Raw genomic sequence first — 15,395 nt, forward strand, 5'->3', positions numbered from 1 at the left:
TGTGTACCGAACCCGGCTAGTAAAACGTTTCACCCTTTAAATCTACCCCTGTGCTGAGTCGTGCTATTGAGTCCTGCACAACACCCACCAGTCGTAACAGACTGCTGAGAAGCAGGCCACCATGATGTAAACAAGATTAATTGACTTTGCATTTTATCCCGGGAGTGGGGAGGGGTACCAAACACACAACAAGTTCTGATTGAGTAAAGTTAAAAGACAGAGCTTATTCTGGTTGGCCACAGAAGCAGCCACACAAAAGAATGTGGGAGAAACTAAGTTCCTTTCAAAGAGACTGCGCAGCTGTTCATACGGATAGATCATCCATGGAACATCTTCTATTGTGGCTTAGAGACACACCAAAGGTCTCCGACTCTGGACTCTTGATTGTGGAATTGCAAGAAAGTTGCTATTTTCTTTGCAACAGTCAACTTTTTGTCACTCTCACAATTATTTTTGTACATTGGCTAAGCTCATACGGTCTTGCTGGATGTGTGTCACAGTAATGGGCCAAGCAGGGGGTGTATAACATAACACTTTGTAATGTATCTTTACCTCCATTTATGACAGCGTTTAAACATTGTGCTCTCATGAAGTCGTTGCATTAGGTGAATTATGTCTGCATAGTTACACAACAGTTACATATAACTATAGCAGTTATGGTTGTAGTAACACAACATTCAAATAAACTACACATGCAATTTTGTCACTTTTTGAATCTCTTTCCCGATACAGGGGTATTTGTGCTAATTGTCGCTTGTTGTATAATGGCTGTCTGTACATTGTTTGACTTTGAGGAATTTATCAATAAAAGCTTATGACACTCACGGAAGTTTGGATCTGCTTTTGTTGGTGTTGACGTGCATTCTCCCTTGTACTTTGGGAAGTTCACTCTAAATAGCGGCTCACCGGCTGATGTTCTTGCTTGGGGATGCCCATCATTTCAGTGAAGTGCAGGGCTACCAGGCAGTCTTTGGAGGAAAAAGAATACTTTGATATATGTTATAGAGCTTGTGTGTATGTGTGCATATCTGCACTCCCATGCATACAACATGGAGTAAAAGCGAATCAATCTAACCCTAGAAATGTATTCTGTTACATCTACTATCATATTGTTTCACAAAGTCAGTCACATTTATTTGAATTCTGCACAAGTTTAAGTACAATAACACTGACATACTAAGCATGCCCTACTTGCATTTTTCTCAAAAATCCCTATCAAATAATCATACAGTGAAATTTTTTTTTTTTACTTGTGCTGGAATATGTGCAAAACCTTAAACTGACCCACAGTGACAAATTGTTTTGGTAACTTCATGTAGTGTCTAACTTCTCGAGTATGCTTTACTCATAAAAGCTCTTAATCACGCCATTCATGAACTAGTAAGTGCCCCATCTCACATGTATTACCATGTCATTGTAGTGTTTAAAGCTATCAGTGGGAGAGCTAATGGCCTTGAACCATACAGTTATGTGCAAAAGAATAGCAGTCTCACATCACTAATGTGTTTAAGTACTGATTTTGGCAGAAATTATGATACAACATGGGAACTAATTCATGACTAGGTGCAACAGAGCAATGGCCAAACAACAGACTTACAGTTTTTCTCGATTGATTACATTCAAAAACTGGAACTTATGGCACAATGACCACAACCTGTAACTCATGTGCCAACTCCCTAAACCAATTCTGCTAAACTATAAGCACAATTATGTGCTTTAGACACAGATTTCAATTGTTAACCGCACTTTCTTCAACTCACAACACACAATTATCTGCTTTAGACACAAATTTCAATTGTTAACCACACTTTCTTCAAAACACTAAACACCATCCTCTCTACTTTGCACACTTCATCAATGCCAAAACCTCCTTGTGTTCAGACAGAACACACTGCTATTCAATTGGCAAAACTTCCATTTCCAAGGCTGTTGTGCAATTTGAAATCAAAGCTTTAGCAATATGATGGCCACAGGTTAGCTCCTGGTTTGGAGAACAATTGATGGCAACATTGAAGTGAGAGGTGATCAGAAAGGCAGAGGAGTGAGAGTAAGAGGAGGAGGAGGAGAAGGAGGAAGAGGATGAAGAGAAAGAGCAAGAAGGAGAGCCATTATCTCTGATGAGATTCGGGCCACTGTGGTCAACCCTGTGGTCAACCATGGTTTGACCATGCAGGAGGCTGGCCAGAGGGTTCAACCAAATATAAGCCGCTTCTCAGCTGCATCCATTCTCTGGACATTCAGAAGAGGGAATAGGTAAGAAACACTACTATGACAGGAAAACACTAGTTTGAATGCCTTATCAGGAGCATAGTATTCTTGTATTTTCCATTGTACTGTATCTGTAAAATTACGTAAACAAATACAAAGTGCAACCATTGATGACCAAGACTAATTCCTAAACATCAATACAGTGAGCCTAGCCACAGTGGACTGTGTTCTAAGGCGGAACACCTTGAGAATAAAGCAGGTGTACAGGGTGCCTTTTGTCAGAAACTCCGACAGTCAAACAGTTATGCTATGACTATGTGCAAGTAAGTCATATACATTTCCACAACTGATTGCGTCCTATCAGCACTGACACATTACTGTACTGTATTGCAATCCAATCCAATGTTACAGTTTTTCTCGATTGCTTACACACATGAAGCATGCCTCGTTTTCTCAAAACTCTAAACACAAATCCCTAAACCACTCACACAAAATGCAACAACATTCACAACACTGTGTAGGTCTATTTCTGATAGCACATTGTCAATATTGTCTTGAGCTAGAACAGGATGCAGTAGTTTTTTGTCCTTTTTTATTTTACATTTTTCTTTCTTTTTTGTTGTTGACTGTACTGGCCTATATCCTATTGTTTGTTCTGTGCAAATCATTTACACATTCATTTGTGTTTGCTGTGATGTATAGAAATAAAGAAATATTTTAGTTGTTACTGTATATTTGTGTGTTGTTTTATATTTGCGTAAAAACATTATACAGTTATATTTTACTAAAGGAGTAAGCGTATAGTAACATAATGTTCCTGATAAGGCCTTCATACTGGTGTTTTCCCATTTCATAGTAGTGTTTTCCATTAAGCACATCAGTGTTCAATCGATGCTTAGAATGTCTACTCATATAATGGGCTGTGTTTGTCATTAGAAAACAAAGTACCATTTTGAGGTGACATAACACTGTTTTGAAAGCAAAGTTGCCTTTTGCAGGATGTATAAAGGGTTTTGCATTTTGTGTGAGTGGTTTTGGGATTTGTGTTTAGAGTTTTGAGGAAACGAGGCACGCTTTCAAAAAATGTGTGTTAGCAATCGAGAAAAACTGTAACAGACATGACATGCATGCTGCTGATTCGGGGTAATTGACTAATTTAATGAAAGGTGTTCAAATGGGTGTCTTCAAATTAATAGCAGTGTGGAGTTCAATTAGGGAGGTCAATCAGTCGGTGAAGAAATGGTGTCAATAATGGCCCTTATTTAAGGAAGGAAGGCAGCAGGGGTTGTACCTGCTGCTTTTAGCCCTTGTCCAGTGGTAAAATGGGTCGGTCTAGACATTGCACTGAAGAGAAGAGAACTCTTATAAAAAAGTTGATTGGAGAGGGGAAAACTTATAAAGAAGTGGAGAAAATAATTGGCTGCTCAGCTAAAATGATCTCCAATGCTTTAAAATGGCAAAGAAAACCAGAAAAACGTGGGAGAAAAAGGAATACCACCATCCGCGTAGATCGTAAAATAACAAGAATGGCAAAGAAACAACCAATGATCAGCTCCAGAGAGATCAAAGAAGATCTTCATTTGCCTGTGAGTACTTCAACGATCAGAAGACGCCTATGTGAAGCCAAACTATTTGCAAGAAACCCTCGTAAAGTACCACTGCTGAAAAAAAGACATGTATTGAAAAGGTTACAGTTTGCCAAAGAACACATTGACTGGCCGAAAGAGAAGTGGCGCAATGTTCTATGGACAGATGAGAGCAAGATTGTTCTTATTGGGTCTAAAGGCCGCAGACAGTTTGTGAGACGACCCCCATACACTGAATACAAGCCACAGTACACTGTGAAGACTGTAAAACATGGAGGTGCGAGCATAATGGTTTGGGGATGTTTCTCATACTTTGGAGTGGGGCCCATTTATCGCATAACAGGCACCATGGACCAGTTTCAGTACGTTCAAATACTGGAAGAGGTCATGTTGCCTTATGCTGAGGAAGAAATGCCCTTAAAATGGGTGTTTCAGCAGGACAACGACCCCAAACACACCAGCAAGCGGGCAACATCCTGGTTCCAGACCAACAAAATTGATGTGATGAAGAGGCCAGCCCAATCCCCGGACCTCAATCCGATTGAGAATTTGTGGAGTGACCTGAAGAATGCAGTTTTTGATGCAAAACCCAAGAATGCAGAAGATCTGTGGAGTGTAGTCCAGTCAGCTTGGGCTGCAATTTCTGTTAGCAGGTGTCAAATGTTAGTTGACTCTATGCCAAACAGATGTAAAGCAGTGGTAAAAAATAATGGTTACACAACTAAATATTAGTTCAGTGCTTAAAGTAGGGGCTAAATCTTCATTTAATTTTACAGTTTATACTGTAAATATTCCAGTTCGTAAATGAAAATGCAGATACTGCTATTTTTTTGAACAGCCGAATAATCTTTTCCTTTATTTTCAGTTTAAAAAAAAAAAAAGGTCATTTTTTCATGTGGAATTGAATGTGTGCTGCTCCTAGTGCCTTTGTATGTATTGAAATAAATGCTATTAGGAACATGGAACTTTTTCTCTGTTGTTTTAAACACACTGCTATTATTTTGCACATAACTGTATATGCAGAGGGTCGTTAACACCTTTCACCAAACTAACACAAACCCTTTTTTTTTTTACAAGGGAATGTCTTTTGGATTAGATAACTGTTTCACAGAAATCTTCATCCTATTTGCTGTAGCCACTTTAAACTACTATTTACTACGTAAATTCGTAAATTACTACCCAAATTACAATCCATAGACATCCAAAGGCATTACTGTACAGGTAAGCATACATCAAATAGGCAAGCCTAAGGGTTCACACACAGCAAAACGAGAAACAATACTCAACACTGACCACATAATTAGTGATTGTATTGCTGCAACTATACACCATTTGGCTCAGAGGCCAGGTCTATCAACCTACGCATATACCTACACACCGCAAGAAGTGCCTGTTTGACAAATTACAGATTAAAGTAGTTCCCCCAACCACTACATGCTGATGTAATGAGTGTAGAAGCACTAAAAAAGTGAAATTTTCATAATATGTCATATTATTATATAATGTCGCCAGTCAAGGTCATGTCTTTAGATATGATATACAGTATCAGCCTGAGCAAGTTGGACAGGAGCCTTTTCTTTTTTTCTAGTGACTTCCCAGAGAGTTAGTGTGCAACTGGATCCTGGACTTCCTGACGAGCAGACCCCAGGTGGTGAGAATGGGCAATCACACCTCCTCCTCACTGACCCTGAGTACCGGGGCCCCCAAGGGCTGCGTACTCAGTCCCCTCCTGTACTCCCTGTACACACAGGACTGTGTGGCAACACACAGTTCTAACATCATCCTGAAGTTTGCAGACAACACTACCATCCTGGGACTCATCTCTAACAACGATGAGACCGCCTACAGAGATGAGGTAAGGGGCTTGGTATTATGGTGCCAAGACAACAACTTGTCTCAACGTCTGCAAAACCAAGGAGATGATCGTGGATTTCAGGAAGCTGCAGAGGGGGGGTCACGACCCCATACACATCGAGGGAGCTGCAGTGGAGAGAGTCTCCAACTTCAAATTCCTCGGTGTGTACATCAAGGATGACCTTACCTGGTCCATGCAAGCAGGCTCGGCAGTCAAAACTGCCCAAAAGCGGCTATACTTCTTGAGGAGACTCAAGAAGTTTGGCATGTCTGCTAAAACTATAATAAACTTCTATAGATGCACCATCGAGAGCATCCTCTCAGGCTGCATCACTGCCTGGTATGGTAGCTGCTCCGCTGCCGATCGCAAGGCCCTGCAGAGGGTGGTGAAGACAGCGGAGCGTATCACCGGCAGCCATCTCCCCTCTGTGCAAGGCATCTATAACACTAGATGCCTGAGAAAAGCATGGAACATTGTAAAGGACCACAGCCACCCAGGCTATGGAATATTCACATTGCTGCCGTCTGGTAGACGCTACCGGAGCATCCGAACATGGACTACCAGACTTAGGGGTGGGCGATATGACCAAAATCTTCTATCACGGTATTTGTAATTTTATATCACGGTTACGGTATATATCACGGTTTATTATACGTAGGGTGACCAGATTTGGGTTTTTGAAAAAGAGGACACTTCAGCGGTGGCGAAATGTGTCCACAGACATTTATTTATTGACCCTTAAGAACACTAAGGTGCAGAAACAATACTGACTCAATAGGCTATTGGCCTAAGCAATAGTGGCCAGTATCCATTGAATCTTTAAATAGTACAGTTTTTCTCAATTGCTAACACACATTTTTTGAAAGCATGCCTCGTTTCCTCAAAACTCTAAACACAAATCCCAAAACCACTCACACAAAATGCAAAACCCTTTATACATCCTGCAAAAGGCAACTTTGCTTTCAAAACAGTGTTATGTCACCTCAAAAGGGTACTTTGTTTTCTAATGACAAACACAGCCCATTATATGAGTAGACATTCTAAGCATCGATTGAACACTGATGTGCTCAATGGAAAACACTACTATGAAATGGGAAAACACCAGTATGAAGGCCTTATCAGGAACATTATGTTACTATACGCTTACTCCTGTAGTAAAATATAACTGTATAATGTTTTTACGCAAATATAAAACAACACACAAATATACAGTAACAACTAAAATATTTCTTAATTTTTTCCAAAAGTGCTGTAGACTATACATCACAGCAAACACAAATGAATGTGCAAATGATTTGCACAGAACAAACAATAGGATATAGGCCAGTACAGTCAACAACAAAAAAGAAAGAAAAATGTAAAATAAAAAAGGACAAAAAACTACTGCATCCTGTTCTAGCTCAAGACAATATTGACAATGTGCTATCAGAAATAGACCTACACAGTGTTGTGAATGTTGTTGCATTTTGTGTGAGTGGTTTAGGGATTTGTGTTTAGAGTTTTGAGAAAACGAGGCATGCTTCATGTGTGTAAGCAATCGAGAAAAACTGTAACATTGGATTGGATTACAATACAGTACAGTAATGTGTCAGTGCTGATAGGACGCAATCAGTTGTGAAAATGTATATGACTTACTTGCACATAGTCATAGCATAACTGTTTGACTGTCGGAGTTTCTGACAAAAGGCACCCTGTACACCTGCTTTATTCTCAAGGTGTTCCGCCTTAGAACACAGTCCACTGTGGCTAGGCTCACTGTATTGATGTTTAGGAATATGTCTTGGTCAATGGTTGCACTTTGTATTTGTTTACGTAATTTTACAGATACAGTACAATGGAAAATACAAGAATACTATGCTCCTGATAAGGCATTCAAATTAGTGTTTTCCTGTCATAGTAGTGTTTCTTACCTATTCCCTCTTCTGAATGTCCAGAGAATGGATGCAACTGAAAAGCGGCTTATATTTGGTTGAACCCTCTGGCCAGCCTCCTGCATGGTCAAACCATGGTTGACCATATGGTTGACCACAGTGGCCCGAATCTCATCAGAGATAATGGCTCTCCTTCTTGCTCTTTCTCTTCATCCTCTTCCTCCTCCTCCTCCTCCTCTTACTCTCACTCCTCTGCCTTTCTGATCACCTCTCACTTCAATGTTGCCATCAATTGTTCTCCAAACCAGGAGCTAACCTGTGGCCATCATATTGCTAAAGCTTTGATTTCAAATTGCACAACAGCCTTTGAAATGGAAGTTTTGCCAATTGAATAGCAGTGTGTTCTGTCTGAACACAAGGAGGTTTTGGCATTGATGAAGTGTGCAAAGTAGAGAGGATGGTGTTTAGTGTTTTGAAGAAAGTGTGGTTAACAATTGAAATTTGTGTCTAAAGCACATAATTGTGTGTTGTGTTTTGAAGAAAGTGCGGTTAACAATTGAAATTTGTGTCTAAAGCACATAATTGTGCTTATAGTTTAGCAGAATTGGTTTAGGGAGTTGGCACATGAGTTACAGGTTGTGGTCATTGTGCCATAAGTTCCAGTTTTTGAAAGTAATCAATCGAGAAAAACTGTAAAACTTTCTTTTCAATGTGTGTCCATATGTTAACGCAATAATGATGAGATATTTTCTTTATATGGCCACATATTAAAATAAAAAAATTAAGAAGTTGGCCATTACACATAGACATATATACATAGACGCTCCATTGACCGCCTCAGCCCGTTGCTGCGACGTGCTAACGTGATGACGAGGTGATGACTGGTCTGTAAACAAACGCAAGTAAATGATGGAGCTGCAGTTTTTCTGGATAAAAAGCACTATAGATAGTGTAGGGTTTTCCAATAAAACTCTTCTTATTTTCGTAGTGGAGCCTATGGCTGACGCGTGTTCTTTTCCAAAAAGGTGTGTCTTCCAATGTAGATGAATTTTAAATATTTATTTGTAGCAAAGACATTAACAAACATTAAATAATCCACCTAAATGTAATGTAAAACTTATAATGTATCCTTGACTAACTATCTTAACAAGTTCACACGACACGACACGACACGTGGTGCGACACGACACGGTCAGAAAAACCGTGAGACTCCTTAACCTCTCGTGCCATCCACAGGTCATATACTGCCTAGCTACGGCAGCGCAGTTAAACCAAAACAATGCCCTTAAAGCTACAGGCACCTATTATCAATCAATATATCAATGGAGGTAAATCATGAAATGAATGAATACTAAATAGTACATATACTATACAATAATGTAAATAACGATAATCAAATCATGAACTTAATACTAAATACCTTTCATAAACAATTATATAGTGAGGCCTGTATCCCAAAATCATTAGATGTGCATATGGCACCTACATTACCGGCCCCTAATTGTTCTATTAATGCAGTAACTTAGAACAATTACCACTTTTCTGTAAACTTTCAATGAATATAATGAACAGAAATTCACATTACTAAACATTCAATGTTCAAGCACATGAAAAAGAGTGCCTTTAATAGGCATACTAAATGTCCAATGCCCTTCAATCAACTTAAAAAAGGGATATAAAGTCCACTGGCAGTCCATCTTCAAACGAAGCCTGGGGAGAGAAAGAGAAAGATAGAAAAAGAGGAAAGAGAGAGAGAGAGAGAGAGAGAGCCAGAGGTTGCTAGCACATGGCTCATTGTGGGGGCTCAGTCTTTACCACTGGCGTGGTCAGACTCCAAAAGTAGACAGATCTTTGTGATGGGTCTGTCTAAAACATTGGTCTTTGTCTTTATCCGTACTCTGCGAACAAGACCCTTCTTGTCTGGAACTGTCTCAACGATCTTTCCCATAATCCATGAATTTCTTGGAGCACAGTCATCCACAAGAAGAACAACGTCTCCTTCTGCGAAATTTCTGGAAGCTGTGGCCCACCGCTGGCGCTCCTGGAGTTGAGGTAAGTACTCTTTAATCCATCTCTTCCAGAATAGATTGGACATATATTGCACCTGCCTCCATCTACGCCGCGTGTAGAGGTCATCCTGGTCGAACAATCCTGGAGGTAAGGATGGCTTTGTTTTCAGCAACAGGAGATGATTTGGCGTCAACGCCTCCAAGTCATTCAGATCACTAGACGCCTTTGTGATAGGTCGGCTGTTGATGATCGACTCTGCCTCGCACAAGACTGTGTGAAGGCTTTCTTCATCAAGGACTTGCTCTCTCACAGTGGAATTCAACACCTTCCTTATGGATCTTATCAGCCGTTACCACACTCCGCCATGATGTGAAGCGGCAGGAGGGTTGAATGACCACTTGATCCCATGTTGGTGGAACAGATGCTGAAACTGTGAGGAGTTCCAGTTGGCAGCGGCCGCATTCAGCTCACGATTGGCTCCAACAAAATTTGTCCCATTATCCGAACGAATCTCTTTCACTTGTCCTCGTCGTGCTATGAAGCGCCGGAGTGCATTTATGCACGAATCTGTGTCTAATGATGAGGCAAGCTCAATATGCACTGCACGCACGGCTAAACAGGTGAATATGACTCCATATCTCTTTATAAGGCTTCGTCCACGTTTCACCTCAAGTGGTCCAAAATAATCCACACCGACTCTTGTGAAGGGTGGGTCATCCGGCAGTACACGCTCTTCTGGAAGATCAGCCATTAGTTGTTTTCCAGCTTTTCCATGTAAGCGACGACAGGTCACACACTTTCCAAGGACCTTTCGGATAGCCGTGTTGGCACTCGGGATCCAAAACTTCTGACGCAATTCAGAGAGCATGTGATTGCGCCCTCCATGCCCAGTGTCTTCATGGATCTGTTGGAGAATCAGGTTGGTTATGTGAAAGTCCCTTGACAAGATGACAGGCTGCTTGCTGTTTCTCTGGCATAGCTGTCCGACTCAGTCTTCCACCAACGCGCAACAGGCCGTCTTGAAGTATGGGATTCAACTTGTACAAGTGGCTGCTGCGTTTCACATTCTGTCCTTTGAACAGAGCTGACATTTCTTCAGAGAATTTCTCCTTCTGACAGAATTTGACTATGCGAAGCTCTGCCTCATCAAGGTCTTCCACTGAAATGCGTGTGTTCTTGAAGCTTTCCTTGAGACTGTCCATCTGACTTTGGATCAGCTGTTGACCACTGTCAATGCTGGCTTCCTCACAGGCTGCACGCAGCTCTTCACGCTTTTGACAGAGGCTCCAAAGCATGACTTTAATCTTCAAGAACCATGCCACAGTTCGTTTCAACTTTATCCACGATGAGAAGTAGTTGATCAGTTTCTTGAATGGACTTACGTCTTCTCTCACATTTATGGAATTTACTTTAATTCTTTTGATCTTAGGATCATCTGAAGTGATCTCTGCATTGTTCAATGGAGTCTTTGGCCAGCACTCAACTGGACTGCAGAGGAATTCTGGGCCTGACACCCAACTTGTGTTCTTCAAGAATTCATCCACTCTTTGGCCTCTAGAGGCGTAGTCAGCCGGGTTCTTGTCAGTGCCAACGTGTCTCCATTGTTCCACATCAGAGCCTTTCAGAATATCTGAAACTCTGTTTGCCATGAACGTGCGGTAACGTGTCGTCTCATTTTGAAGATATCTCAGCACCACCGTACTGTCAGTCCAGAACATTAATTGGTCAAGATCTAATTGGAGCTCTCTTCTCAGGACATCATCCATTTTCACGGCTACTGTGGCAGCGGTCAACTCCATACGTGGAATGGTAGGAGGCCTGAGAGGTGCCACTCTGGACTTGCCCATCATGAACGCACAATGCAGTTTGTTACTTGCGCTCCGCATGAGAAGGTAACTGACTGAACCATAAGCATACTCACTCGCATCAGCAAAGTGATGTAGCTGCGCAAATCCATAATCTCCAAATCCTTCAGGCTTCAGACATCTCGGAAATGAGAAGTTCTCCAAAGCAGGAAGACTGGCTAACCAGTCGGACCACCGCTTCTTGATGTGTTCAGGTAAGTCGTCATCCCATCCCAGCTTCAGTCTGCACAGGTCTTGCAGGATGGTCTTTGCTGGCAAAACCACAGGCGACAGGATGCCTAATGGGTCATACACTGAACCGACAACTGAAAGAAGTCCCCGTCTTGTGAATGGGCGGTCTCTGATGGTGATTTTAAACTTAAATGTGTCAGACTCGACACACCAATTGAGTCCAAGGGCTCTTTCCAGAGGAAGTTCATCATGGTCAAGATCCAAGGTTTTCATCTCTCCAGCCAGTTCAGACTTTGGGATGGAGTCGAGCACTTTCCGACGGTTGCTCACCCATTTTGTGAGACGAAGCCTCCATAGGCGCAGATTCTCATGAGATCTTGACACATTGATATGGCTGCCTCATCTGTAGCAACGGATTTGAGGCAGTCATCCATGTAAAATTCTGTAAGACTGTCTGTACAACTTCGGCTTTGAACTGTCCGCTCTGATCTTCGGCACACTTCCTCAACGCAAAACTAGCGCAGCTGGGGGAGGATGTGGCTCCGAACAGATGCACAGTCATCTTGTGTTCAGTCAAAGCTTGATTGTAGTCCCCGCCTGGCCACCAGAGGAACCTCAGTAAGTTGGAGTCGTCGTCAGGGCACTTTTACCTGGTGGAACATCGCTTCCACGTCCGCCATGATCGCAACTGGTTTCTTGTCTGAATCGAATGACAACGCCAATTAGACTGCTGGTCAGATCTGGACCTTGCAAAAGTTGTTCGTTCAGTGATGTTCCCTGATAGGACGCGGCACAGTCGAACACGACTCTTAGTTTCTGCTTCACAGGGTGATATACAGCATGGTGCGGTATATACCATACCTTCCCTTCCTTGTGCGTCATCTCTTCATCAGACAGCTGTACTGCATAGCCCTTCTGAAGAATGCCGTCCATGAAGTCTGTGTATTCCTTGTGAAAGCAGTCATTCCTGATGAATTTTCGCCTTAAGCTCTGAGTTCGCTGCTCGGCCATTATCCGATTGTTTGGCATGTTGACCATCTTGTTCTTGAGAGGCAAACATATATTGTAGTGGCCGTCGACCCGTTTTGCTGAATCCATTACAATGTCCATGAACTGATGGTCTTCTCGGGACATCTTCACTTCATCATGTTTCCCTCCCTCTGGGAAATCCATCTGAAACTGTTGAAGCCACAAGTTCTCCAGACTGGCCACTGAGATGCGGTTTGCCATGGTCTTGGTTGGTGTTCTTTTACCTGTGTGACTGCAGCTTTCTCTTAAAGGTCCATTCACGGTCCAGCCGAGTTTGGTTCTTACAGCGTACGGTCCATTACCAACACTGCTCACCACCTCCCATGGTTCCATAGCTTTAGGCATATTTGCTCCAATGAGCAATCCGATGTCAGCTTCAATCTGAGGCAGCTTTATTTCTTTGAGGTGAGGCCACCTTTCAAGATCCTTTTGTTGTGGTATGTTTTCTTTACCTACAGGTATCGTCTTTTGCGTGAAAGCATCTGGAAGATCAATGAACTCGTCACCTGACAGACTGCTGACCTCCAGCCCGGACACCACGTAAGTACTGACAGGTTTCTCTTCGTTCATGGTTCTAAGCAGTATGTCTGTCTTCCGTCCACTGAGCTTCAATTTGTTCATCAGTGTCTCGGTACAAAACGTGGCTGAGCTACCCGGGTCCATGAAGGCATACGTCTGCAGCACCACATTTCCCATCTTGGCCTTGACTTGGACGGGAACTATTGCAAGTATGCAGTCATCTTCCCCGGCCCCAGTCAGCTCACAACCCTCAGACTGAGTGCAGACAAATGCACTCAAGACTGTCTGACCGTCACAATTGTCCGTCTTCTTTTCTGCATAAGTGACAATGTCCTTTTTCTTAATGTGCAGCAGTGTAGGATGAGTCAAGGAACACACCTCACAGCTCACTTTTCCTTTGCAGAATTTACTCATGTGGCCATGCTTAAGGCAGCTAAAACAAAGTCCTTTGCTTCTCAAGAATTCTATTTTTTCTTTGTGTGGCTTGCCTTTAAGCTTACTACATGTCTCTATGGCGTGCTCACCTTTACAGAAGAGACACGGTGGTGTCGTTGGTGAGGCAGGATCTGTGTGCTCAACTGAGCCTGTGTTTTTCTTTGATGTGTCCAGCTGTATGGCACTTGTGGTGAATGACTTCTTGATTATGCCTTTTTTCTGTTCTTTGTAATAATTTGGTTGAATTGGGGGCGTTTTAGCTGGAGTGCTATCTTTTATGTCACCAAATACTGGGTGAAGTGCAATTTTGGCCTGCTTGTTAATGAACTCAACTAAATCTTTAAATTTGACTCTTCTGTCACATCGCTCTTGTATGCCACACACAACACTTCTCCACCTTTCACGTAACTTGAATGGAAGCTTTGCTACGATAGCCTTCAAGTTTGCAACATTATCCAACTCCTCCATGTAACTCACTTCATCCATGGTGTTGCAGCAGGCTGTTAGGAAGAGTGAAAAGGCATTCAAAGACTCAGTATCTTCTGGCCTGATAGGTGTCCAGTTTAACACTTTGTTCATGTAGGCTATGGCGATTTTATAATCATTTCCAAAATGCTCTTTGAGTAGCTGTTTGGCCCTGTGGTATCCTGCATCTGATTTCATGTGAAGGCAACTCTTTATCAGCTCTTTGGGCTGCCCGCTAGTGAACTGCTCTAAAAAGTAGAGACGGTCTTTGAGGCTTTCAGTGCGGGATTCTACGCCGTGTTCAAAGGCTCTTATGAACACATTGTAGTCTAATGGATTGCCACTGAAAGTAGGGATGTCTAATGGGGGCAGTGTCATCATTCTCTGTTGCTTCACCATTAACTCTGTGATGTTGTTCTGGCGCGTCATTACGCTGCAGAGCGTTTCAACGGTGTAGTCATCTGTTACAAAGTTACCACTACTCTGTTGCACGGCAGTAGACTGGGGTTGAAGTGGCCTGAATTCACCTTGTCCATTTTCCAGGTTGATAACTGGATTTTGACCCACGGGTAGGCCTAATGGTAAATATCCAGACTCAATAGTCATTCCACCTACAGGGCTTACATGTGTGCATGTTACACGCTCAATTTCATAATTTTCCAAAACTTTGAGTTTAGCATCACAGGCGGCAATAGCCGTTTGCAGTTCTAAAGCTTCTCTTTTTGCTTTTAATTCAGCCTCCTGACGTTCAAGTTGTTGCTTTTGTTTCAGAGCTGCAGCCTGTGCAAGTAATGTGGCTCTCTCTACTTCAGCTTTGAGGCGCACTGAGGATGTGCTGGACACTTTACTTCCGACAGCTGACCCACGCTTTCTGCTATAACTGCTTTGAGCAGAGGACACCATCGACACACTGTCTGCTGGCTGAATGGCTGCGTCACATTCTTTAGCTTGTTTCGCGCGCTCTTCAGCTGCCTTTATCCACATTTCCACTGGCTGCATAAATCCACGAACGTGTATTCATTTTGGCTCATACCATGAACTCTGATCAGTTTCCAAACTTAGCAAGGCAAATTTCCACTGCTTACCGTGCTTCCTTTAGCTTCCACAATCCACAATGCGGGGGCTAATTTCAACGAGATACCTTGAAAACGTTGTCCGTTGAAGCAGTCCAGTTTCCACGAGCCTTGTCCTTTCCAAAGTCCACTTTCCTCCCGGAGATGAAGGTTTTTCTGACTTGAATGTAGGGTTTTCCAATAAAACTCTTCTTATTTTCGTAGTGGAGCCTATGGCTGACGCGTGTTCTTTTCCAAAAAGGTGTGTCTTCCAATGTAGATGAATTTTAAATATTTATTTGTAGCAAAGACATTAACAAACATTAAAT

This window comes from Clupea harengus, chromosome 1 (assembly GCF_900700415.2).
Source record: "Clupea harengus chromosome 1, Ch_v2.0.2, whole genome shotgun sequence".
In the NCBI taxonomy this organism is placed as follows: Eukaryota; Metazoa; Chordata; class Actinopteri; order Clupeiformes; family Clupeidae; genus Clupea; species Clupea harengus.